Source organism: Amblyomma mixtum, chromosome 4, assembly GCF_055824585.1.
Source record: "Amblyomma mixtum isolate Tamu chromosome 4, ASM5582458v1, whole genome shotgun sequence".
Classification (NCBI taxonomy): Eukaryota; Metazoa; Arthropoda; class Arachnida; order Ixodida; family Ixodidae; genus Amblyomma; species Amblyomma mixtum.
Genome location: NC_143015.1, coordinates 109287466 through 109296493, shown reverse-complemented (window position 1 = coordinate 109296493; position 9028 = coordinate 109287466). Strand labels below are relative to the sequence as shown.

At 51.3% G+C, this 9028-nt stretch overlaps 1 long non-coding RNA gene across 1 annotated transcript; it reads left to right on the top strand.

The window, feature by feature from the left end:
* The first annotated feature begins 2001 nt into the window (after positions 1-2001).
* LOC149347807 (uncharacterized) lies at positions 2002-7765 on the top strand. The gene is made up of 2 exons (XR_016292215.1): positions 2002-2079; positions 7510-7765. It is a non-coding gene; the product is annotated as an uncharacterized LOC149347807 (long non-coding RNA).
* Positions 7766-9028: the final 1263 nt, after the last annotated feature.

Sequence of the window (9028 nt, the reverse complement as noted above, 5' to 3'; positions counted from 1 at the left end):
CTACTAACAGCACTCGGTTGGATGTATTCGCGTAGAATGCTCTTTGTTTTTAAACTTCATTTATATTTAGCTGGAACACCCTGTATGCAAGGCTTAGCTTCCACCCGCAGAGAGACTTGTCCAAGCAGTTTTTTTTCTGGAGATTCGAATGCAAATGAAACTCCTGAGGGAGTAATCGTAAAATAAAGAAGACTAAGCAAGTAATAACTGAACAAACGATTGAAGACTCGTACCTTGCCGAACTGCAACCATATTTTCACATCAGTGTGAGGTGTAATGAGGGTCATGCAAGGGCAGTGTTGTAAATAGCACATGTCTGTAAATGCACATGTTGTAAATAGCACATGTCAATGCCAACGTGCTCAAACGGGGCTGTTGGAGGTGTGATTGGCCGCAGTTTGCCCGGTGGAGTTGAAGTCGGCAGCTTAAAGCGCTGGCATTGCACACAGCTGTCTACATAGTGCTGGATGGTTGAACGCATGTTAGGCCAGTAAAATCGTTGTTGTGTGCGGTGGAGTGCGCGTGTCACTCCCAAGTGCCCAGACGTAGCGTCGTCGCGCATCATTTCAAGAACTGTGATGCGTAGGCTTTCGGGTACAACAAGAAGCATGCGTGCTCCTCAAGAAGCGAAATTCTTCTTATAAAGCAAACCGTCGCGAATGCAAAAAGTATTCTTTACAGAATCTTGAGCGGCATCAAACAAAGAGGTTAATGTTTGGTCTTTGTGTTGCTCAGTTCGGAAAACTTGAAAATCGGGGAAGGCTTGTGAAAGTGACGCCAAGTATTCATCAAGGTTGTCTGCGTCGTCATCAGTCGTTTGAAGCGGCAAACCGGAAAGACAATCGGCTAGTGTTGCAATGCATACATACATAACCATGTGTAGTCCACTTAGTGGACCACCTTTCACCTTCAACTTTGACCCTTACATTTGACCTTGAACTACGACATTGAATTTTCGCTTTGAAGTTGTCGACAGACGTAGTAAGAAAGCCAGGTGGTAATCACGTTGTCACGTGATTGAGTTCACAGTTGTGACACCACGTATGGGGCGCATATAACCAGAGCTGTGCGCTTTACTTAGACTGTGGAGGAAGGAGAGCGCGCTGAGGAGCGTACGTGTAGTGAACTACATCTTCGAACATTCCGGCAACCCACTCCTGACCATCCGGCAGACCACTGGCTTATCTAGCTTTCGCTACGTGAAACTCGTTTCGGCAGAGTTGAACCGCTGCCTAACTTTTAGTATCCGATTGTAATCCGCATGCTATTTCGAGACTTTTCTCATTAAAAAAAAGGCATTGAATTCCGGTAATTACGGTAAGTGATCAGTGCGTGTGTCACTAAGTACCGAGATATACCATTTCCTGATAAGTCGTTTGAAATAGGCATTAATGATGAGTGCTCAGTATATAGCGGGCAATTTTTTTAACGTTCACAGATTTCCTTTGAAAATGATACACATCGGTACGGTCTGTGCATGTCCATTGTACATCAGGATGGACATTACGTGCGTCAAGATAATAGTGCAAAACTGAAGGACGTCGGCATCGAAGATGAGCACAGTTTTTAATATTTTTTTTTATTGGCAATAACGTTCGAGATATATGTCAAAAATACATATTTGAAAGCTCACTGAGTTGTATTTCTCGCGTCGCACATTTATATAATGGTGTGACCAGAATTTATAAAGCAACAAATAGAAACACCACTTACGTATTTTGTGACGTAAAAGTAGTTAACATGATATCGGCGATGGTGCTACGCGCACGGAAATTTTATAAATATGCGTGAAAGGCTATCCATCAAGCATTGAGATGCATAAGTTTTGATGTTCGACATTTCGAACCCCACTGGCCTCTATGGAAAATGAACAAACTCTGCTCACCTTCGCGGTATAATCTTACCGTTTAATCAAACAATAAAAGGTTATTAGTTAATTTGCTACTTAATCATCTAAAGATTGGGCTGTGTCTTTCTCTGTGTCCGCCTTGTTGCTGCACAATCCAGCGCTATCCTCTGGACGTGGTACCCTCGGTTCGGCGAGTCGTGCTTGGCGTTGCCTTCCGCTGAAATGCGAAGGTGAGTTTGCAGCTACTTTTGCAATCCACCATTGTAGGCTACTACAGCGTGTTAGCAGTCGCTTATCTTTCAGCTGGGCATGCTTTCATGTATGTGCCACATCCAGTGTTGAACATCGTGGCATTTTTTCATGCACTGTAAACAGGAATACGCCTGTATGAGAGTAAAGCTCCTTCCATACGCTGTCCTCCCATATGCTGTCCTTCCATACGCGCAAATATCTAATGGGAACGCCGCACTACTTTTTTAAAGGATGCTGGAAACAAATTTATTGATGTCCAGCATGCTTAATGTTTCCAGTCACGTTTCGAAAAATTTCGTTCACAAATAAGTTCTGGACAAGTGAGTGGTTTCAGCCAATTAGACTTTCAGCAACCACCGTGGTGGCGGCTGCCTATCTCAAGGTCTCGGGTTCGATCCCGCTTGCAGTACGGCGTAAGTACACGTTGAAGAGCCTCTGATGATCGAAATCAATCCGGAGCTCTCCATTACAGCGCTCCTCGCCCATGTGTCACTTCGGGACTAAACACTGCATATATCAAGGCCGTTCAGGAGCAGCAGCTGTCTTGCATGTGTTTGCCACTTCATCTGCATTCGTGTAATAGGTTCTGTTTGTGAAGTTAAATACCATTAAACCAAGTCATTGACGCGTGTACAACTGCTTCGGTGTTCGTGTTTCGATGCAGATAAGCGACCTTAGGCCTCACTCGCTATCATTTAACTCACTTTTCAGTCACACTTCGGAATTAACCTGGATAATAGTAACGACCAGTCTGTCTTAGTAAGCTTGCACTCTATTTGCACTGTTTATGCAGTTTAATCGGGCTGTATACACTGTATACATGTAGGTCGTGCCGTCACTGCCGCAGCCGTTGGTCCCCGCCACCTCGCCTCTACTCCTTCGTCGACCGCCGCAACGACTACGGCCCGCGCCGCTTCACACCACGTCCCGATCCGCTCCGTGACGAGCCCGCTCCGTACGCTCGTGGGTCCAGCCGCTCACCTTCCCCATTAGGCCGCCGCTCCCGTTCTCCTACCACACGCCGCAGCCCTTCTCCTTCGACCTCCCGCCACTTCTCGGAAAACTAGCCGATGCAGCCCCCGGAGGTGACGCTGCATCATTGACCCGGCCTGAAAATCCTCTCTTGACCCCCGCTGCCCAACGTAATCTCCTGAATGTTCTCGTGGATGGTGTCCCGGTCCTTGCCCTCATTGATACTGGCGCCCAAGTGTCTGTCCTGAGCTCTTCTTTGCGCCGCCGTCTGAAGAAAGTTTTAACGCCTGCCGCCATGTCCACGGTTCGCGTCACCGATGGCAGCCCCGCTGCCGTGATTGGAATGTGCACTGCGAGAGTCAGCACTGCCGGCCGTCGTATACCCGTTCTGTTCACCGTCCTGACCAGGTGCCCTCAGGATATAATCCTTGGCCTTGACTTTTTAACTGCCCATTCAGCTCTTATTGACTGTTCCTCAGGCCTTCTCCGATTGGATCTGCCCCTGTGCAATGACGACTCCACCAGCTCACCTCGCCTTCAATCCACCGAGTTTGCTCGTCTCCCGCCACAAGGTGCTGTCTACATCCCTATGTCGCCTTCTCCTCCCGTCCCTGATGGGGACTAAGTCGCCTGCCCTCTCACCGCTGTCATTCTGAATCGTAACGTCCTCTTTCCCCACACCATTGTCCACATCACCAACAACTGCACCTGCCTCCCTGTCCTCAAATTCAGCCTGTCCCCTCAGGTACTTCCGACCGGCATTTCACTTGCTGATCTGTCCCCATTGACCGATTGCACAGTTTCTATCCTGGGTCCTGACCCAACGACTGCCGTCTCCAATGTCCCTACATCGCAGCCCTCCTGTGAGGATTCTATTTCCCGGATGATAGCGGCCGATCTGCCTTCTGCTGATTCTACAGCTCTTCACAGCCTCTTGTCCTCCTACAGTGATATTTTTGACTTTGATGACCGTCCCTTGGGTCAAACCTCTGTTGTCGCCCACCACATTGACACGGGCGAGGCCCCCCCTATTCACAGACGGCCCTATAGGGTCTCCCTCGCAGAGCGCCGTGTTATTCAGGCAGAGGTGGACAAGATGCTGGCCCGCAACATCATCGAGCCTTCGAGTAGTCCTTGGGCGTCCCCTGTCGTGCTTGTTAAAAAGAAAGATCAAACCTGGCGATTCTGCGTCGATTACCGCCATCTGAATGCCGTCACAAAGAAAGACGTCTACCCTTTGCCCCGAATTGACGACGCTCTCGACTGCTTGCACGGCGCCAGTTACTTTTCCTCCATCGATCTTCGCTCAGGGTACTGGCAGATCGCTGTCGATGAACGGGTTCGGGAGAAAACCGCCTTTGTCACCCCGGACGGCCTGTACCAATTTAAAGTCATGCCTTTCGGCCTGTGCAATGCCCCTGCGACCTTCGAGCGCATGATGGACTCCCTCCTGCGCGGTTTTAAGTGGACGACATGCCTCAGCTACTTAGCTGACGTGATTGTTTTTTCGTCCACATTCCAAAGCCACCTCCATCGCCTTTCAGCCATCTTTGCCGTCTTCCGCCGCGCTGGTCTTCAGCTGAACTCGAAGAAATGTACCTTCGGCCGCCGTCAGCTCAAGGTCCTTGGCCACTTGGTCGATTCTGCTGGGATCCGACCCGACCCCGACAAAGTCCGCGCCGTGCGTTCATTTCCTACTCCGCGCTCCTCCGGTGATGTGCGCAGCTTCCTCGGCCTATGTTCCTATTTCCGCCGGTTCATCAAGGACTTTGCGGAAATAACCCGACCTCTTAATACGCTCCTCAAGAAGGACATCCCGTTCTCTTGGGGACCCCCCCAAGCTGACGCCTTCAGAGCCCTTATCAGTGCCCTCACTGCTCCACCTGTGTTGGCGCACTTTGATCCTTCAGCCCCTACGGAACTTCGCACCGATGCGAGCGCCCATGGCATTGGTGCCCTACTTGCTCAGCGGCAACGCAACAAGCTTCGGGTTACTGCGTACGCCAGCCGTCTCCTTTCTGTGTCAGAGTGCAACTATTCTATTACCGAGCGGGAATGCCTCGCCCTGGTTTGGGCTATTGCAAAATTCCGCCCTTACTTGCTTGGGCACCCTTTCTCTGTTATCACGGATCACCATGCCTTATGCTGGCTTTCTTCGCTCAAAGACCCTACTGGCCGGCTGGGGCGCTGGGCTCTTCGCCTACAAGAGTACACATTTTGTGTCGTCCACAAGTCCGGCCGCTTGCACCAGGACGCGGATTGCTTGTCCCGTTACCCTGTCGATGCGCCCTCCTCCAACGAATGCGAGGCTGACGCCTGCGTCTTATCCATCTCGGCCTTCCGCAACATTGCACAAGAACAGCGCTTGGATTCTTCGCTACGTTCCCTCATCGACCGCCTCACTGCCAACCGCTGTGATGCGTCCCTCACCCCGTTTGCTCTCCATGAGAACGTCCTCTACCGGCGCAATATGCGGCCTGACGGCGCTGACCTCTTGCTCGTGGTCTCTCAACATCTGCGCAGCAGCGTCCTTGAGCAGCTTCATGACGTTCCCACGGCCGGTCATCTACGCGTGTGCCGCCGTGCGTGCGGTGCCGCTTCTTTTGGCCCGGTCTTTACCGTTCTGTCCGCCGTTATGTGGCCGCTTGCGAGCTGTGCCAACGACGGAAGACGCCCTCGGTTCTTCCTCCCGGACACCGTCAGCCGATTCCAATCCCCGTAGACCCGTTTTCCCGTGTCGGCCTCGACCTGCTCGGCCCTTTTCCAGTGTCTGCTATGGGAAACAAATGGACCGCGGTCGCGACGGACTACTCCACGCGCTGCGCTATTACTCGAGCGATCCCAACCAGCTGCGCAACTGATGTCGCTGACTTTCTTCTACACGACGTCATACTCCACCACGGTGCTCCCCGTCACCTGCTCACCGATCGCGGCCTCTGCTTTCTTTCCAAAGTGGTCGCCGAACACCTCCGCTCCTGCTCCGTCCGTCATCAGTTCGCCACGGCCTACCATCCGCAGACGAACGGCCTCACTGAACGTCTGAACCGTACCCTCGCCAACATGATTTCCATGTACGTCTCAGACCATCACCGCGACTGGGATATTAGCCTCCCATTTGTTACATTCGTCTACAATTCTAAGCGTCACGATACAGCCGGTTTCTCCCCTGTTTACCTTCTTATTGGCCGCGATCCTTTGCTGCCCTTCGACAGTGTACTGCCCGCCACCGCCTCCACGAGCCCTTACGCTCGGGACGCCATCGCTCGCGCCGACGCTGCCCGTCTTGTCGCCCGCCAGCGGCTGTCGGCCTCCCAAGTCAATCAGAAACGACGTCATGACTGTCGCCGTCGTGAAGACACCTACTCTCCTGGCTCCCTTGTGTTATTCTGGGTCCCTTCCCGCCGTGTGGGCCTTTGTGAAAAACTGCTCCCCCGATATACAGGCCCTTTTCGGGTCGTACGTCCGGTGACCGCGGTGACGTACGAGATCACCCCGCTACATCCGCCATCCCCGGCCGCTGCACCCCGCACCGACATCGTCCGCGTGTCCCGCCTCAAACCTTACAACTCGCCGTCTAGCAGGCCTGTGTAGTGCGCACCGGGACAGTGCTTTTGCCGCGAGGGGGGGTCATGCTACGGACGCTGGAAGGACGACGAAGTGTTTTGTAACGACGACGACGCTGAGGTGCGCGCTTGTGTGCTGAGAGACTACTCCAAGCCGTCGGTCCCTTGCGTAGCAGGCTACCTCTGCTGTTTCTACTGCTGCTTGTAGCCGCCACGTATCATTATGAGAAAGTTTCAGCATTCCTTTTATTCCTTCCTACATAATATGCGTGGCAAGCGGACCTTTTCTGTTAAACTAGTTTTCATCTTTGCCTATAATATCTAAACGTTTACCAGATTTACCGAAGATGTAACCAGAAATCAATTCTTGTGCATAAAATTTCTTTGCTTCTCATTTTTCTCAACTACTGTACACAGCACACATGACCGCGTTATGTGATCTTGGTAATAAAACTGGTTAGAATGTCCAATGAGCTGCAGCTTTTCTCAACACCCAACTTATAAATTGCTTATATGGAGGCCCTATAGATGTACAAAGGTGGTCAAAAGTTCCCAGGCCACAGGGTCTGCTTTGTACAGTCAGGCCCTTAACACCGCTTTGAATCTAGCAAGGTTGTGAAAGGTGAGAATGATGGTTCTCCTACCCCGTATAGATATATTCATCTTCATGGACGACGTAAATGCCCAGCTATGTAGCTCAAAACCAGACCATGTGGCCTGGAAACTTCTGACCAATCACGTACATAAGGTGGAGTACAAGTGCTTCTACGGGCAGTTTGTGGGAAGGCGTATCTTTTGCTGCAGCAATGTTCTTTTTAGTGTTTCCCGTTCTAATAATCCTCATTTCATCCTCGACGACGACGTGGTGTCCAGGACGAGCTTCAGCAGCCGAGAAGCACGTGCAACAGCGACAGCCGGTGTACAGTGTGCAGAAGAGTGCGAGCAAGTTGCTTCCGCCAGCAGTCCTCTCATCTCGAGGAACACCACAAGCCGATGAAGGCCCACGAGTGCCTCACATTCTCATTTAAAAGCCGCCTTTCACAACGTGCAGTCGTAGGGGTGTCTACAGCAATGCAGTGTTGAACTTACTGCCAATCAAGCATGGCATAATAAAGGGCGTGCTAAACGGCGTGTCGTACTGAATCTTGGTTTTGACATTACGGCGGCCGGGAACCCATCATCCGAAAGAAGCCCTGGTGACCTATTATGCTGAGAACACTAACTAGATGTGCTGAAGGCTGATCATAGCCTGAAATTGCCCATCTTCCTGCACAACGGCAGTCTTCACTAATGCCACTTCGAATAAAAAATATGGCGGATACTGCTATACCGGGCCTGCAGCACACACAGTGCCAGCACCAGATAATTTTTGGCAAGTATTCTTAGCACCAAACTACCTTTCTGAAAGCCATTGTTCCTCCCATTCTACGCACTTTTGCCACCATGGATACTAGATAGGGCACAAACAAGCCTGCGGTGCAGTCAACGAGGCAGCGGTTTGGAATGTGCTCTTGAACATCGCCGAAACTCTATACCGCCTAGCTTTGCTCCTGCGCATGCTGTACGGTCTCAATTTTTTAGTCTACAGAGATGAAAATTGACTTTGGGAAGGGCGCAGTCTCATTTTCGCAGGCAGTGGAAGAGTGGATTTGGGCACGTTGGATTTGGGGGAGTATGGTGAAAGCTTGGAAGCACCCAGTCTTTAGTGATCGCCATGTAAGGCTTAGCATGCCACAGCGCCACTTGGACCCATAGGGACACCTACGGTGCATAAACGTACGTACGCTGACAGCACACTGGCGCCTTTTTGAGCTTCGCTTCCAACGAAATGCGGTGCCTGCGACAGAGATCAAACCAGAGACCTTAGGATCAGCAGCAGATATGGACTTACAACTTTCAACCACAGTAGGCGGGTCCACCAATTGTGTAGATACCGTGATGTCGCAACACTGTGGGCACCCCTGAAGAATGCTAATAGACCGATTTCACAAAGCCTACTGCGCATGCGCGCGTTTACGGGAAGTAGCCAGCCGCCATCTTGGTTGTAGTCCTTCGTGGCGTCGTCTGCACGACAGCCCACATTACTTTGCGCCTTGACAAGCATTATACCCGGCCGCACTTTCCGCAGTTTCGTTTATTGTGTTGAGCTCTACAAAGGAAACAGAGGCTCCACGACGGAGTTTCGAGGGGTGCAATGCTGATCGCGGTAGGAGCAGCGCAGAGAGGGTGGTCAGTTCCCCCTTGAAGTGGAGTGAACGTGGTGGCGACGCTGCGCTTGTTACTAGAACCTTGCTTTGGAAAATGCGGCAGGTGACGATGCAAATGCGCTTGACCGCCGCTTTCGTTAATTTTGTCAGGAGAATATTTCAACGCATAGCGATGCACGCGATTT